Source organism: Rhopalosiphum maidis, chromosome 2 (genome assembly GCF_003676215.2).
Source record: "Rhopalosiphum maidis isolate BTI-1 chromosome 2, ASM367621v3, whole genome shotgun sequence".
NCBI lineage: Eukaryota > Metazoa > Arthropoda > Insecta > Hemiptera > Aphididae > Rhopalosiphum > Rhopalosiphum maidis.
Genome location: NC_040878.1, coordinates 63,035,643 through 63,055,585, shown reverse-complemented (window position 1 = coordinate 63,055,585; position 19,943 = coordinate 63,035,643). Strand labels below are relative to the sequence as shown.

At 25.1% G+C, this 19,943-nt stretch overlaps 1 protein-coding gene across 3 annotated transcripts in view; it reads left to right on the top strand.

Moving 5' to 3' along the window:
* The window catches only part of LOC113551592 (protein prickle-like), a 169,200-nt gene that overhangs the window by 63,718 nt on the left and 85,539 nt on the right, over positions 1–19,943 (top strand). The window contains exon 2 of one of the 3 annotated variants that reach the window (XM_026953924.1): positions 3,618–3,679. The exons of the other annotated variants lie outside the window; for them this stretch is intronic. The gene's annotated coding sequence lies outside the window, so the exon portion shown is untranslated. The remainder of the gene's footprint in view (positions 1–3,617; positions 3,680–19,943) is intronic. 3 annotated transcript variants of the gene reach the window in all.

The window sequence follows — 19,943 nt, the reverse complement described above, 5'->3', positions numbered from 1 at the left end:
ATTCTTTAATACTCAATCACACTTTATAATTTTATAATTTATTATATATATTATTCGAAGTTTATCAAAGGTTTTGGATTTTAATTTATTTTATATTTTAAAATGACAATAATTTAAACTCTACTCTTTAAGGTACTTATAATTATTCAAACTACGAGATGATTTAAATTTAAAAAATATTATGAATATCTACTCGTATAGGGATTTACAGTCTATAAAGTACCTGCTATGCTAAATAAACAAACCAAAATTATATCAATCAATTATTATGGTAAATACATCCATTCTGTAAAATTATTCGGTGAACGTTTTCGAAATTACGGACATGCATTGACTATATGACAACAGAAACTCTTGAACTTTCGAAGCCCACGAACGTGTCAAAGTGGAGTCCTAGCATATAATATGCCGTTGGGAATTTCTCTGCAAATCTTCAAGCAATGTGCTTAGGATCCATTAGAATGTGGGTTTGAAGAGGTTAGAGTGCACCCGTGTAGCGTAGAAATAATATGCCAGCATATAAAATTATTTACTCAAGGGTGTGACAATTTTATAAGAAATAAAAATCAAAAGTTTTCTTCTGTGCTTTTTTTGTATGTAATACATATATAATATTTTTCTTTAGTATCAACATTAAAAAATATAATACATAGATTAAAATTAATTGTTTTTAATCGTCGTTTTTGGATGCATTTTTCAAGTATAATTTTGTATTGCTAAGATTCGCTTAATGTGCTACTTCTGTTATTTATATTACTTATATAGCTAGAATGTATAAAATTGAAAAAATAATTGTTATTTATAATATTGTAATATTACTTTATATCTATTTAGTACGAGTGTAATGACATAGCTGACGAATAATATGAATACATTTCATTGAAGTAAACAAATAGACCAAAATACAAATCAAACATATCAATTACAAAATATATTTTTACCCGATCCGATTAAATAAGATTTAAACAGTCGTCCAAAAGTATAGTACGCAATAATAGTTGATAAGTAATAGTTGATAAAATTTTACTGCACAGTAAAGGGATCTAGTTTATTCAAACTACGAGATGATTTAAATTTAAAAAATATTATGAATATCTTCTCGTATAGGAATTTACAGTCTATAAAGTACCTGCTATGCTAAATAAACAAACCAAAATTATAAATATTTAATCATATTTGTACAAAAATTAAAAACTCATCAATTTGAATTGTCGAAATAATTTGTTTTTATCTTTTTTTTAAGTGTGAAGTAGGACATTATATTTAATTTTTAGATAGAAACTTTAGAACTATATATAAACTAATATTCGTGAATAATGAAATCTTTTTGTTAAATTAAAATTTATAAAACTGCATTTTTTACTTTTGATTTTGATAAAATAAAATTCATACATTGAATTTTAATCCAAAGTAAATTTTCTGTGTTTCTATTAAATTATACTTTTAACAATTATCAGTTATCAGAAAACCCAGATGTATATAAGTATTACATAATAAAGTTATAATAGTTCTTTGAATCTTAACAAAGTCTTTGGAAAAAGACGGAAAAATAAAGTTTAAGTAGATTTTAATTGGGCACTTAAATTTTAAAAATGACCGTGTCCATAGACAGTGCACTGTTCATAAACCCATCACATACATTAGCATTATCAAAATTGTAAAAACCTCCTAACAATAGAAAAATAAAGTTGTAGTTAAATAGGGTTGTTATTATATTGTATATTATTACATTATCATAAGACAATCGTATAATGTTATGATATAAAAAAATAGATAAAAACCGTTGATCCATAAAAAAAATGCTACGTAATCCAAAGTACTTTTTTTGTGAATATCACATCCTAAGTCGTTAAACTCAGGTGCAAATATATTAATACAATAAAATACATAATAATATATATATAACGATGTCCATTGTAATCATGTATTGTGTAATAGCAGTTAAGAAAATAACTACGTTTGATTCGTTAAAAATACAACTTGCATAAAATAATAGAAAAGTATATTATATCGATAAAAAATCAAATTCGATTTATAAGAAAAAGAAATCACATCATATATACACTTATGCACAAAAATAGTTTCGTCACTACTTAAAAAACGTTTTGTTACTGTATTTATACGTAGAATATGAGTGCTTAAAAGTGTAATAATTAAAATTATTAATTAATTAAATGTATTTTTTAAAAAATTAAAAGATTAAATATATTAAATTATTTTAATTTATCAAATTCTTCTTCTTAAAAATGGTGTACTTTGTGTTATATCATTATTATTGAGCAATAGTAATATATTTATAATTTATTATAATATTTACTATTTATTGCTAAATAACATAATAATCTTGTTTTATAATAATTACACAAAGTACAAAATATAAGTATTGTCCATTTCATGAAATGGATGTCCATATAATCTATTTTCGTCAAAATTCACGATCTGGACGAATTTCACTATCTGGATATCCAGTTCATGAAATGAATGATTTCATTATGTGAATGTGACATATACACAAAATAAATTACTAAAATATCACATGTTTATGTTCAGATATTTTTTCCTTGTATTTTTTAATTTAATTGTTCGTTTTTGTTATTTTTGGATAACATAGTTGATAAAAATGTAACGTCTATACTGGTGTCGTTTTCGAGTAGGTCCTTCCAAAATTAACTCCATAAGAACAGTTTATTTAATTTACCATAAGATCTACACGACCACCAGAAAAGGTGAATTTTTTCAAGCTTTCGGTTCGAAAGTATTTAAGATAGCAGTACCATTAACGAATATACAACTAGTACTGTTGTGGTGTATAATATTAAAAGTATTGTTTATACTAAATCCAATTCGTTTTCTTACATATAAACCTTATTTTTTGAGTGATAACAATCTAGTTCTTTTACAAATATACTTTGCCAAGTGATTGCAACCAGTACCAACCACTACTTATTTATTTTTAATACTGTCTTATTTATTCTCTACTTATATATAAACCACTTACCTAAGTAAGTTACTGTGATGAGTTCTAGAAAACTAAAATTACATACTCCAAACTCTGCCTTCAATCCATCCAGTAAAATGAATACCAAATCAAGGTCAAGACAATAATGGTCTATCGTGATTTTTTTGATATATGAATATAATACATGGACCACATGACTACCAACCAGTTTTTTTCACACTTAAAATGTCAATATTAGACAGTCCGTTAGTCGTAGGCATGATTTTAGTGTTAAGTTTTTGTTTCTGGATTCATTGATGCACCAGTTCCACTATCTGAAATTTGATTTTGAATACCGATAGTGAGTATAAGAACTTAGAAGAGATACCACATACCACATATCTATAATAAGAGCAAACTACCTAGAGGCTGATCAGCCATGTCTCTGGCGAACCCGGATGAAAGTTTATTTTAAAATCGTTTTTGTTTATCAATAATGCATTATGTTTATGTATAAATGTCCTAGTATTTACCAAAAACCAAAACTGCATAATATTTATTAATTAAAAAAAAATATAAAAAAATAAAAATATATATACAATACACATATTATTATACGTATATACACAATTCTAATTCGTATTTCACATTACTAATGTAATTTTCTTTATTTTTTCAGGTAAGTGTCAACAGAACAATAATATGACTTCTCCTCGGTTTCGATTGGTTTACCAAATCGTGGTACGTACCTATTATATTTAGTATCTTAGTATACTTTAACAGTTCATGGACAAATCATGAATTTTTTATAGATTTTCATAATCATTATTATAAAATTAACTTAGCCAGAGAAAAATTATTTTTTTTTTACTTTTCTTATAATGTTATTTTACTGAACAGATGTATATAACAGATTTTTATTATCTGCGGATAGGAATTGAGTCCATAAAACTATGATAACCTGCACTTTCAATAAAAAAAAAAAACCGTTAGAATCTGTATAATATTGTAAGTTGTAACTATAAACGAAAACGAATCATTTATTTAATAAAAATAATACTAATTACAATTTAAGCTATAGAATATTTTATATTTTTTCGGTGATAAGTTATAGATTGTTTTTTTTGTCATTTTATATTTATAAAATTAATATTTATATTTGTATACCTAATAATTATTAAAATTATGACTAAATTAAATATTATTGAAGTACATTTTATAATAAATTATGGTCATTAAATAGGGAACTGATATTGCTAATGACTCATTAATAATACTTAAGTTTAAAATATTATAATTGTAATACAGAAAAAATATTTTTTATATATCTACTCTGCATGTTCAATAATTTAATTAATTTTATCCCAATTATTTTTAATGTATTAACAATATTATTTATAATGAGTATAATGAGTTATTATATCTTGTTATGATCACTTAAATTTATTGTTAATATATTTTTATTTTCTACTGATATTATTTTTTATGTCCGCAAACAGTCTATCAAATTGCTAGTTAAATATTCAAAAAGTGTGCAAACGGTTGGGTTAGGTTCTGCCGTATATATATTTTTTTTAATACACCATGATACCACCGAAATAGTTTATGACTGCAGCGGTGGCGATAATTATTATTATTGTACCGTGCGCCGACTGTACGTATAATGATCCTTTTGCTGTAAACTGTGAAGTGGCGATGGCTGAAGGTGGACAATCGGTGCGTGATCCCATGTAATCGTAGAATAATAGTCTAATGCCTTTATGTGTACTATTCCGTTCGGTATCGTTGTACATATAATATTAATAATATAATTTATATATATATAACGATATAATAAAGTAACATTAGTAACTATATACGGTGTACATGTAGCTGGGTGCACAACAAAACATCGCTTTGCGTCAATCCGAATACGGAGCCGCGTTTTCGGAAAAAAAAATAAGACCAACACGCAAGTACTATCGCCGTTATTATCATTATCATTATTGTTGTTATGATTATTATGACGTGATTGATGACCGAGCCGTCGCCAATGTAAAAACCGTTGTGGGACTCTGACTATGCATATTATAATATATTTGATTATTATCACTCAGTACGCCTATCTTTACGTTATATAGTGTGACTATTTTAACGATTACTGGTTATCGCACTGTCATTGCTCATTTCCGAAAGTTTAAAGTTTTTTGGAGCTCTTTTTTTTGTATAACTTAATAGCGACTAAAATATTTTCAACATTTATTTTTGTGGTAACGTTGACGGGGATATACGCATCGAATTAATAGTCAGTAGACTTTTTATAGATGATAAGTTTTTATATTTAATTGGTTAATTGGTAAATATAATAATATTTTTAGTGCAATGTTCCGATGGCATTTCAACTTTAAAGAATTAAATGCATGCATCGTATATAATATCATATTCCAATATTTTGCATTTGAGTTCAAATTATGAAATTAAAAATATTGGTCACCGTTCAAACGTTTATTGTGATTTTCGGCGAGACTACTGCAAATATCGTTAAAGCAAACTAAAAAGAGGGCAACAAAAAAATTCCAAGAACTGCTCGTGTATTCGTGTCTATAATTTTTCGAAACGAAATAATGACGTTGGCTGCTTAAGTAATCACCCTGTATTTTATACACCTACATCATAAAAATGTGCGTATGTCCTTCACGTATTATACATTTATGCGCTATTATTGTAGGTATAAGTATAATACCGCTTTATGTACGTATATCATATGCGCTCAAAAGGTTACACGCCGACGGACTGATACGTCGGACCGTGTTACATATTATGATGATGAACGGATTCCCGACTACTTTTCGATTTCCTTTAGCGATTATCGACGTTGTTTAAATTAGTATTATTATTATGATATAATATAATATAGGTATTATACAACTAGGTATGCGTGCAAGAATGAATTGTGTGAACCCCGTTGCAAGTCGTAATCAATAGTGTTATTATACAAAATACGATTGTGGCTCGAGAATAAATACTAAGTATATCTATATTTTATTTTACTTTTTCTTACGCCTATCACGCTAGGAAAGATGTGTAAAACGATTTATTGTCAGTGATCTCTACTGGCTGCGGCATATTATTATTGCAGGTTCCCCGATCTCTATTATCTATATTAGCGGAGTCCGAGTATGACGTGTACAAATATCATGAAGTTAATTAACAATAACCATAGGTACTTGGCACATATTTATGGCCTTATGGGAACGTATAAAATTACGTAAATATTTATCAATGCTTTTATTAGATGTTCTTACTACATAGAAGATAATAGACCTATAGAAATTAACACAATAATTATAATAACTAAAATATTATTATTTCATTTTCATTACATCAATAATTATTTAATGTTTAAAAATAATAATTTAAAGAAAATTGTGTTTTTGGTAGAAGAACAGCGCACTATCATGACTCGCTCAAAGACTCTATACAAATAATGTTATTGGTTATTGAATATTAAAAAGAAATATCATTCTGCTCTTCATTTGTGTATACAGTTGTATTTATAGTTGTTTCGTTGTGTGAAGTGCTCGTCGGTGATTACATTCCATCGATTTCGTCGTATTTTAATAAACGCGTCCAACGTAGTAACTAGATGCTTATTGAGCAGCCCAAATATAATTATTTTTTTAAAATATATTAATGCACTTTTAAAATATATATATATACGTAATTTGATTTAAGTATCTGAGCAAACAAAGATAAAACTGATAATCTGGTAAAACGTAATTTATTAAAAGCTTCTTATGATATAACGATGCTCTTCATTGACACAAGTTAAGAATAATAGGTACATAAATAAAATTTTATATTTGCTTTCAAATAACACATTATTATTGAAGATAAAATTTGTGGTATATTATTATGATAATATGTTGATAATATTTGTCTGAAAATGTTTACAATATTTAATCGAATATAATAACATGTCAGCAATGTTTTGATTTTGATAATGATTTAAACTTTACATCTGATTTTATTTTTGATTTGTTCATTTTACATCTATTATTATCTATGTTTTTATATGAGTTAAAATTATTTTAATGTTTAATTTGAGTTAAAAAATATACAATTTTTTTGTATAATTAGTTTAATTTATGATATTTGAGTTTGATAAATTCAGTGGAGTAGCCATCCTCGTATGACACTCCTGGTAAAATGAAATATATAATTTAATATACTTTTTGCATTTTATTGTTTAACATCACATAATATATTAAAGTTCATTTCATTATGTTTTCGTGCATATTTCTAACATTATATTATTATTGCTTACTTATCAAAAATAAGAAGTTTACATTTTCGTCATGCTGTTTACAATTTCGTATATTTAAAATAACTTTTTAATTTAATAACTTTCGTGTCGAAAATTATTGAATATATAAAGTATACGCAATATATCGTATAAATAAAATTTTACGTTTGCACGAAACGTTTGAATTAATATTAAATAACTTGTTAAACTATATATTATCAAAGTAATAAGTAATAGCGTTTAATGTTTTGCCAAGCATTTCAAAATAACGATGATCATTCAAAGTAAAATTAAACCGAGCCCACGTCCTTCATTTATACTGTATTAATACACTCTCCCACACATACACATACACAAACATGCATTCATACGTAAAATTATCAAGGAATTTATAATTGTACAAAGTAAACGATTAGCGGGACATTTTATGAGATCAGTGACTTGACCTGGAAGCAATGATGGTGAGAGTGGCAAGACCCAAGGCAATTCTTCGAAATTGAAAAAAAGCGTAGGTATTTGGCTTCTGTAGATGAGTGTATAAGAAATTTGTTGTTGTGTTCAAGTTTATTATACATTAATAAATTGGAATTTTTTTTATAGAATGGAAGAGGCGTATTCGTTAAAATAATTGATCAATAGTACTCACATTATTACATTATAAAATAGTAATTAAATTAAAAATCTCTTCCTATTAATTATTAACACGTGTGATACAACAATTTTTTTTTAAATGTATGGAAAAACAGTTTAATCTATATTGCAGTTGACACTTGTCATTGGCATTCTTAAATCTTGAAAACTATTTCACGTTGATAAAACTGTTTTTATGTGCACTGGCATTTGATTCCAAAATGGTCCCTTTAATTTAAATACACCCAGGTGCGCGTTCTATATGTAAGAGGGGAGCAAATCACTACCACGGAGAAAACAGAATTCTGTCCCTTGACATTTACCATTTACGCCCTTTTCGCGTTCCGAGTGGAAAGATAAAATGGCTTATAATATATTTGTCAACGATTTTGAACAATTCTCTTTCATAATAAATATCTTTCCCATTGTTTCGGTTAGGTTTCATGATGAAAAATGATTCAAGTTTTTCATAGTTTGAAATATAAATTTCAGTTTAGTTTATAGAGTTAAGATTTCTTTTTTTAAATTGGTCGGTAAAAAATAATCAAATCAAAAACAAGTTCGGACCACCCCGTGATAATATAATATAATGTTTGTTAACTCCGTTTACTTAAAAAAAAATAGTATAAATCATTGTAGTAGTCTGATCGCGTGGTCACACAGTATTATAGTTTCTATATACATACAAATATTATTTTATATCTTCATTTCTTTATGTAAATAATTATGCATTAAGAATATTTTTCAATTTCAAATGTTTTGTCAAAATTTGAAACATCGTATACACAAATTAATAAGTACTCTTATGTGGCATAAGTATTCATTTATAAGTATTGCAATATCAAATAGGAGTATAGGACACCCAAGTTGCATTTTAAATTAAGAAAAAAAACGTAACCTAGCTAGTGATTGTTCTTACATCTTGATTAATAACACATGTGAATGTCGGCAATCCTAAATATAAAGCATTGTACTTATCGAGTTCTATTATAACGGGTAGTTTTGAGTCATACTATCTCTGCGTGAGTTCTGAGTTATGTCTTAAATAATAAAAATCATTTTGTTTGAAAAATTATAGTTTGAAATTAAAACACACACACACACATAAATATACACGATAATAATAATAATAATAATAGTAATAAGGATACAGACAAAAATAAAATCAAGAATAGGTAATATTGGTACTAAATTACCTTTAATTCACCGACCTTATTATATTTATAATTTAAAAAAAACTTAAAGCATTATTTTTCTTTATGTACTAAAATATTATTACTTATACTAGCTATACTGTAGGTTTAAAGTGAAAATCGAAAACTTTTAAAAAGGAAAATTAAAACTTTTTAATATCGTAAATAATTCATTATTAAACATTTAGTAGGAAGAGATTTTATAACAGACTCAAGGTGTAAAAAAAGTTTAAGCGATCCATTTGCAATATTGTATATTATTATAGATTATTATTTATTGAGCTGTATGTACTATGTACGAGTCATGCATTTAAATCAAAGCTCTTTGTACGAAAAATAAAATGTTTAGAAACATTATAATTGTAAATAATAAATAACGACTATTAGTTTCAGTATGATTAAGCTATGTTTTCATACAGTTCTTAATCTTATGTTTCTAATTTTCATCATTCAAATACGTAATTATTTTAATTTGTCTTTGAATGTCTTAGGACTTAGACCATGAAACGCGCAATAATTGTGAATTAATTTTCCTGCCGTATATAAAAATAGAAAATACATACATTAGTTAAATTATAAAAAGATTTCAGAGTAATAACATATTTGTATTAGCTCGAGGAAAAAGATGTATATAGTATAGTGGTAGATATTAATTTAAGAATGAGAAAATTAATTAATGGGGTGTACGTATATTCAAATGGCAAAGCACAGTTTGAAATGATTATTTTCTTTAGCGTCCCGTGGTGAAGGATCGCCCATTTTAGTCCATTTTCTCCCTCTAGTAAAAATAAAAATAAAAAACTGAGCTAAGGCGGGCTTAAGTTTGGTGTCTTATATTTTATTTTAATTAAACAAACTCACCATTGAAGATGTTGGAAGGATATTATTTATTTCCAAGTCATAACGAAATGTGAAAATTATGCCAATTTTTATTTCTTTTTGTCTCAAGAGTCCATTAATAACATTTTTCTCGATGACTATATTCTAAGTTTGAATTTGGAAACAATCCTCTTTCCCTAAAAAATAAATAATAATATATATATCACCTATGAGGAATTATTTTAATACGATATTTTCTATATACCTACATAATATATATATATATATATTCGCGTTACAAACGTTTCTTTTTGTTTCCTGTGTAAGACGCGTCCACCTGCACCGTTATTAAAGTGCCTAACCTTCCGGAACATGCTCACTACTTACAACCCCTGAAACAGGTGTTTCTCACAATCATTGCCTTATGCTTGATATATTTTCTCATGACAATTATAATGATTCGAGTAACCTAACCTTTTTTAAAAAATAATAAAAACACTAAAATATTGTCTACCTTAGCTATAAATATTGTATCCAATAAATTCTATATTTTGATATTTACGATGGTTATATATACTTATATAATATCTAATGTAGAGTACAGAAAAATATATTTCGTCTCAAAAGTCTAACTAAGAAATACAGTTTTTTTTTAAAACGTTTATTTACCATATTTACACGATCCGAAACTTATACACATTATTCATGGTTTTTGTGATTCTTTTTAATTTGCATCATAACGTTTAATATTATAGATCATTAATCATAGCTAACATAACTTAATTCATTTTTATTTTAATGTTTGTTACTAAACAATTAACAATATTTTAACAAGTTCACTAATAATTAATGAAAAAATTAAATAAAAATCATTTACATAATGCAAAGAAATTGTAACAGCAATGAAAACCATAATATAATAATATCTTATATTAACAGAAGTATTATAATATTATGTTGTCATTGTCAATATTTTAATGTAAATGTTCAAATCACTTGAAGTAAACAAATGTCGGCCTGTCTGACTGCTTATAAAATTGCGAAGATATAAATTATAAGATAGCTAGTCATCTCCTATAATTGTCTTAGTCTAATTTATATAATATGGAAGTAAAAACTAATTTAAAGAATGCACGTATATACAAAAAGAATTGCATGTACCTCTACCAGAACCCTCGCCAGAACTAAACGTCAGATTTACTGACAACATTTCAGACAGTCGTTTAAAACTATTGATAATTATTGATACCAATAAGAAAAAAAAATAAGAAAAATTATTTGTTATTTGTCGATTGAATAAATAATAATAAACTGATGAATAAATTTGATTATTATAATAAATTAACGTAATGGTTAATTAATTTACGTATAAACCGTATACATAAATTGCATATATTATACAGTATTTGTACCTCAAATGAAATCTAACCATTATAATATAAAAGGTACCTTACAATCTAAATATACATATACCTACATATAGTATTCAAATTATACTTGTTTCATGTTCCTCTGTATATTACACATAGATATATAATATGTATGTTGTTTCATAACGTATTATTTCTATCTTGTTAAATTGCTAAGAGTGTACAATGTACAAATACTGCAGCACACAAACATAATGATAAATTAAATGTATAATTGGAATATAATGAGTGTATAGTGAACACCGCAAAATATATGTGTATATTCATTTAATTTAATTAATTATTAATGATAATTATAAAAGTGAGAAGAGAATTCTAGTGAATGATACAATAAAAAGAGATACGTTTTAAAACAAGCTTATTCTTAATAAAGAGTTGGTATGAAATATGAAAATAATTCATTTAAAATAAAAAAAGTTCTATACGGTTTTTAATTTTTCAAATATACCTATTCTTGAACTAAATAGGTGAACTATATTGGATTTGGATATTATATTTTAATATGATGTTTTTATTTTATTATAAAAATAATAAATTATTAAAACAAATTAATAATTAGGTTTTTAATGTATAAATTAAATGAAGATATCGACTTATTTATATATGTTGGTAATCATAATATGTCTTTATATTTTGTATAAAAATAAAAATAAAAATTTAAATAAACGTTCAAAACTTGTTCACGTATATTAAAATGCGGATCAATATGCGAAGTACATAAATCATATACCTACTGTAGACTGGCACTTGCATTTATAATGAGACGTTTCCAGATTACTATAGTTATGTACTATTACATAACATAATATATATTATAAAGTATATTAAATATTTTTGTTTAAATTTACACATTTATCCAACACAATGATTATACAATACTAGTATTATCGTTATTTACTATTATTTTACAAGCTACTACAGTTTCTTACAAATATAAATTAAATATTTAATTGTATCTTCGTCGATAAATAAATTATGGAAATATTATTATAATACCTAATAATTTTGAGTAATTTAACAAAATCTCAATCGTGTAATGTTGAAAATTAATTCTTAAAAAAAAGATTGGTTATTATTTTTAAACAATGTACCTATATAGGTAATTTTTTATTTTTACTACAAAGTTTTTACCTAAACGTAAAAGAAATTATCTATATCTATATAAAAATCGTTTAATACGTTTTTGAAAAAGACATTTTTCTAAAATATAGAGCAAGTAATTGCAGTAAGAAATTTTTATTATTGTTATTGGTACATTTTTGTCATCGGTTGAGAGCCATCGTCTTGCTAAGAAATACACCAAATTGATTTTATTTTACAATCTATATACAAAAACAGCCCCATGTATATTGTTACTTGTACATTGCTTGAGGTCTCGCCTTTGCCGTTTTGCAGTACGAATTATTCAAATTCGCCACTGAACAATATGATTTCACTTCTACTGATGCTACCGCGCAACGTTCGCACTGTAAAAACATTTGAAGTATATCCAGTTCGTTAAGCGCATCGCCGTTCGTATAGTCGTACACATAATATACATACAGTTGTTGTTGGCTTTCTATCCACTCCTTGGCAAAAACTTTCGACGCTTTTTGAGGGACCCCATGGTGGGCTTAAAAAAATAGTAAATTGCAAGCATGTAAATCGAATACTACTTGTATTTTATCTTAGGTAGGTACAAGGTAATTGTTTTGTTTATTATATTCATAATATAACTATAGATTTTATTTTTTGAACAAGTCTTTGGATTTTTTGAAAACAATTCGTCAATATCTACGTACAGATTTCCTATAAAGTCATTCTGAACACGGTAAAAAGTAAACCACCCCAAACGCTTTGAAATGAAAATGGATATTTAAATTTTATTTACATGTCTGGTGTGAAACGATGCAATTTATTAGTGCAAATAGGTTTAACGAAAGTGAAGTTTGAAATCGAAAATATTACAAATAAAAAAATATGATTATATCTACTCAACCATGTTTTGAATTTACACGATTGCCATTTATTTTATTGTTGATTGTAGAAGTGCAATAACAATGTTCTTATTTAAAGGCATATCGATAACAAATGATTATTTATTTTCAATTTTAGGCTGAAAAAAATATCAACTTTGTTTCCTTTGTGGTGATAAACATTATTCGTACAGATAAAATCGATTTTTTTCTATAAATATTCTCGTCAACTATAATGTTTTCTATCTATGTGTATTTTTATGATTAGATCATAATATTGACTGAAATGAAGTAGACTATATCAATACCTAAAACATTTATTTTGAAAATCATACAAGATGTCTGTTTATATTTATTTCAATGGAAATTCCTTGGAAAATTAATTTATAATACCACAAATGTTATTAAATATTGAAAATAATAATATATTAAAGTAATGTTAAACGTAATGTATAATTTATCGAAGCAATTTGATTGATAAAAAAAAATTAATTGATCTTATAATTACTTTTGTGTTATTTTCTTGCTTGGTCACATCACAAACACGATACAAGATATTGTCATAAACATTTTATATGCTTATAAAACTGAAAAATAAATATTTTAATATTTGAGTATTAATTTCATATTTTTTTTAGATTCTAAATTGATCAATGAATTTATTAATTCTGCAATGATCTATTTTTTTTTTTTTTTTTTTTTTTTATTAGAGTACACAATAAATTGTTGTTAACATTGTCAATATTCAAAAATGAGGGTAGTTTAGGATATCAAAATTTGATCTAACTTGTAATTAAAAGAGGTAAATCTTAAAAAAATCATATTACTTCTTTTAATTATCAGAAAAAACGAGAATTATTACACAAATCCAATTTTTAACAAATTTGATTTTGTTTAACATTAGTTATTATCTAAATTGAAATACATCAAAAATCTACAATTACAATATTATATTCAGTAAAATCACAAAAATTAGAAAATTATTTTGCTGTTAGATATTCATCATTTTTTTTTATTTTTATACCTAAAATTTAAAAATTTAATACTAAGTTTCTGTATTAGATTTTAATTTATATACCAGTATGACAAAAAATCTAACAGAAAGCCAAAAAAATTTTTTTGAGCATTTCAAGTTTAAATGTTTTGAGTGATTTACAGGCAAGAGATATTTTTAAAATTTTTTAGGTTTTTTTTTAATAAACGTTGATAAAAAATTATTCATTATTATTATTCTTATATGCGTATAAAATTATTTAAAATATATATAGAAAATTTTGTTTTATATACATTTACAGTTTAAAATTTGTTAAAATCATAAAAAAATGCAAAATATTTTGTAATTAAGAATTCATAATAACTTTTCATTTTGTATCGTAGATTTCAAAATGTAATGTAAAATTCTTTATTATTAGTTTTTATTGATACTATAAAATTTAAAACATACATTAAGACCATTATTTTTTATAGAAATTTAATTTCCAATTTAAATAGAAATATATTTTTAAATGATAAATAACGATGTTAATTATTTTGTTATAATTTAAATATTATTTGTGAAAACTTAGATTTGAAGTTATGTTGTACATACACAAAATACATTAGTTTAAAGAAGTTGTAAGTCATAGGAAATTATGATCGTTTAGTCTAGTTCAACGTCCCGCAACAAAATGAGAAATATTTACAGGGTAATAAATGATTAAGTGTACCCTGTTTCCATGAAGAACATAGGTATATTTAAACAGATTTCCTATAAAAGTTTTTGAATTTGAAAATTTAAGACATTCATTTATGTTTGTAATGTAGGTATATTACAATTTACAATATTTAACTGTAAATTAAATCATTTAATTATGAAGTGTGGAGTACTTACAACGATGAAAAAGTTGTGGACATTATTTAAACTTTTTTCCAAAGTTGCGGTTTCAAATTGTTTATTGATTTTATGTAACGTTTTTGTACTTAAAAAGTGATGTATACCAAATTTGTCTTAAAAAATAAATCAATTAAGATTGTGATTGCACTGTAGCAAATAAAAATTAACCTTTTCTAGTATTAGATTTTTTCTGTACAAAACTATTATATATGTATATAGTTTAATAAATTCACCATTAATATACTGATATGAAAGATAAGTTAGGTTAGGATTATGTCAACAAGAAAATCTACTGAGTCGGTACTTTGAGTTTCTCCATTTTTCTTCATGTGTAAACTTTCATTGGAAGTACCTGTTCATTGAATATTTTTTATCGGTTACGGTAAAATATACTGTTGCTCTAAAAATGACAAATACAGAAGAATCGACATTTTTTCATCGTGCATTTTACTCTTCCTATACACTTTCTATATATTTGAAATATATATTATATTTATGTATATTGTATAAAATATCTGGTTAAGACATTTTTTAGTTATAAATGTAATATTAAGGTTAACTTAATAATACAGCATATCGATAGACATAAACGAATGTAAACAAAATGTTAAATTATTGAACTTTCGCATAATTATTTATATAAAAAAAAAAAAAACATTTGTGTTTTTATTATTATTGTATAATATTAAAAGTATTATTAATGTACTAATAAAAATTGTAATAAATAAAAAGTATTCACTTTTTTCTTGTTTACTTATAATTCCATACATTTACATTAACCTAATCTATGGATCGAATTAAACACTACCGTTTCTAAATATTTTTTTTTTGTATACATACATCCAAAATAATTAGAGATTAGACAATATTATTATAGTTAGTAAGAGACATCTAATAAATTGGAATAATTTGTATTTCGAATTAAATGTAGACAATAGTCGTTATACTAGCAGTAATATACTATATATACACTAAACTACTACCCACCAGTTGTGCACGACAGTTACATTGTACCTACTTGTCACATAAATTGATATGATGGTCACTAGTAATAAACACTAGTTTTGAAAAACGATTTTACAAACAGTTGAGCTGTTGATTTGATTAGCATATTATTAGTATATTAGTATTACGGTTCTGAAACGAAAACCATATTTAATTAAATACAGTAAAAACGAAAATATTAAATAATATATATATATTGTCATTTGTCAAATAAACGTGAAACTAGTTTACATATTAATAAATAACATTATGACTATATATTATATGACATATTATATATTAGTTTACTAGTCTCTTATGATTTAATGTACCTGGTGTGTAGATATTATAATATTGTATACCAATAAGTTATAACAACTTTTTTTTATTTATTTATTATAAATCGATTTTGATGTGTGATATTTCCTCGGGGCTTTTCGTTTGATATTTAAAAAATGATTCTTCTTTTAAGGGTCGTGTATATTTATCAATTTACATAACAGTATACGGTTTTACTTTAAACCATTTTGTACACAAAGAATAATGATATACATTTCAGTTAGCTATAGCAATTTAAAATAATGAAGTGTATTATTATCATAGTAATATACTCATATAAAATATAAAACGTTTCAAGTATATATATAGATTATAGATATATACAGAATATACTTTTATATTGAAGTGATAAAAGGCTAGAGTGTTAGACAAATAGAAAACTATGGTTATTTTTAAATATTCGCTACTTAATATGTACATTAATAATTGACTTGCTTTATTTTTTACATTTAGATTAAATATACCATCAGCCGCGTACATAAAACAAAATTTCGGAGGGGGGGAGGTTTGAACTCCCAAACCCCGCCTGTATACTATATGCATTACGCAGATATTAAATACCTATTTTGGCAATTTGATTTGATAGTTGTATTTCCCAATTAATAGGATATTTAAAATAATAATAATAATAATGTACAGTGTACATTGTACATATTTATTTCTAATAACAACTTCTAGTTTGTATTGGTATACTATACCTTTACGTGGTGTATATCAAAGTTTATTAGTCAACTGGTGATTGCTAATGTTGCTCGTGGAGTATACAAGATTAAATTTACATTCTATCGGAATCCATATTTAGTTCTAGAACCAAAATACAAAATTGTCAGGAATTCACTTTTAGAAACACATATAAAAATCATTTAGCCATGTAATTATTCGAAAATAATAATAGTATAATTATTCTTGCACTTAAAATATGACATCATAAATCTTTTTAGACACTATTTGACTTAATTAGGTAGATTATATTATTATTATATACTATCTTATTCGTAATGTATGATATACATGTTCAGTGATTTGTCAGTGACTGTACCACTATACACGCAGGTACGAGTGTAATCACACGTCCTTGTCACGTCCACAACAATTTGCTAACCAGTTGTCTCGTGAAAAATAGTAATAATAATGATGATCATGAAACAAATATTCGTTGCGTATAGGAAGTTTTTTTAAATATACTTATGCGATTGAAGATAGGTCAATTTATTGACGTGTGCCAAAGATAAAGCATGTAAAATGACTATAATTGATTTTCATTTTAAAATGTTATTTCGCTCTTTACCAGTTTGCCAGATGATTTATAATAAATAAGCATATTAAGTGCTATAAAATATTAACGATATCTCGTTGTATCACTACATAGTAATGTATATTGCACCAATGTTATGTTATTGTACGTTCTACGAAGTACAGATTGTTTCGATTCTATGATGTATGTCACCATTAGCATGATCGCATACTAGTACCATGCAAAATTGATTATCCAATGGGCGTAATCAAAAATCACCATCTAAAAATACCAAATTTGATACCAACATTTTTTTAACGTTTGTATCATAACTAGACTTAATTAGAAGAACCATGACTAGGTAAGTCTGATAGTTAAAAAACTTGAATTTAGTAATAATAATAATAAGTCGAATACAAATTAAATAATTTATAATACATTTTTATAACAAATATGAATGCATTATATTTATGCTAATTCAGCAGTAAATAATAAAATAAATGCATGGTAAATATCTTTGAATAATTCAACTCCAAAACTTAATTATTTTATTATGAATAAACCTTGTTCCTTTATAAAACTGATAACAAAATTAATTAATTAAATAAGTAAAACAAATTACGTTTTAAAATTACTTCACTTAAGAGTTAGTAAATTTTTGTACTAATGGTGACATTTTGTTGTAAAAATACCCTGTAAATTGGCATGGTAATATTTATATTATAATGCTTATTCTAGACCGCTTTCACATTCAAGTCCAATACATTTAATTAGTATTTTAATGTTAATTTATCTGACTCGAGTATAGAACATCACATTTATTTGCTAATAAACTGCAAATTTACAACTATGGTTCGTTTGGAGGAAATGAGAAAGCGTAATAAAAATCATATAATTCTTATATGGTATACATTATTTATTACACATACATTATTTATTTAAGGTTTTTAAAAATATGTCTTATCCCTCTAAGTATTTTTTTGGTTATGGATAACGATACTTACAACAGATATAATGTATATGCGATTGAGCTCTGCTTTAAATGGCGTGATATTGCTACATATAACATTTATAACCACTTAACTGTGACAAACATAATATTATGCGTTTTTCATTAATTTTTCGTTGTTTCACGTAGAAGTATGTAATATATAAGTATAAAAGCCGTCTAGGAAATAACTTTTAATGTTATTTGCAATTTTTATACACACGTGAATATTATCTTACGACGACTTGTTTCTACATGGTATATGTAATGTGTCTATTTAAAACCGTTTTTATACTAACTTTTATACTACTTTGGTATAGATAATATCTAACAATAATGGGCTTTGGATTAGATAGGATAAGAAAATACGTAAACTGTAAATTATACGGATACTGAACTTTTGGAGACATAACGATTTTTTTAAGAATACTTAAGATAACTTTTCTAACCAGTATAATTTTGAGCATTTTCTGATTAAAATTACACATTCAATGATTACTAAATTTCATAGTTTATGTAGTCTATAATATTATAATACATAGAGTTTAATGAACTAATATCTATATCATTTTAATAATATAAATATAATGTCACTTTTAAAATTTAAACAATTTTATTTTATTTTTATATGTACAGTGTGCATATATAAATATGCAATACTATTATTCATTAACATTTTTAGAATTCTAAACTTTTACACCAGTTTATTATTATAGAAATTTTTGGTGTAATCGGATTATGAGATACTGTATAATTTTGCACGAATATTTAGTCAAAATAAAATACGTCTTGTTACAAAATTATTATAGAATCACAATAACGTCCCCTAGATAATTTATAGTGGGCGGAAGCAAACTCAATATAATAAACATTATACTATTATACATAGTTGGCATTATTTAAATTGTGGGATAAGCAGATGAGACTAACATGTATAAAGTATTTAGGGAGAGAGTTAGTTCGGATTTAAGGGCGATCGCTACAGGTAGCACTTTTGAAGGGACTGATTTTTTTTTATCTGGTTAATGGCCATATCCCGTTTATAATATTTTCATAACCAAATTTATAATACTATAAATATTTATTTCATAATTATTTATCTCTTATAATGATCTAACCTTATTATCTGGGCTTATTATTGGGTATTAATTTTTGCTTCATTGAGAATTGATTTAGGTATATATATTTAATTGTTTCCACTTCCTAACCTATAATTATTCGTTTCAATAACTTGTTAAAATTTAATTAAGTTACTAAATTAATGTTAAATTAATT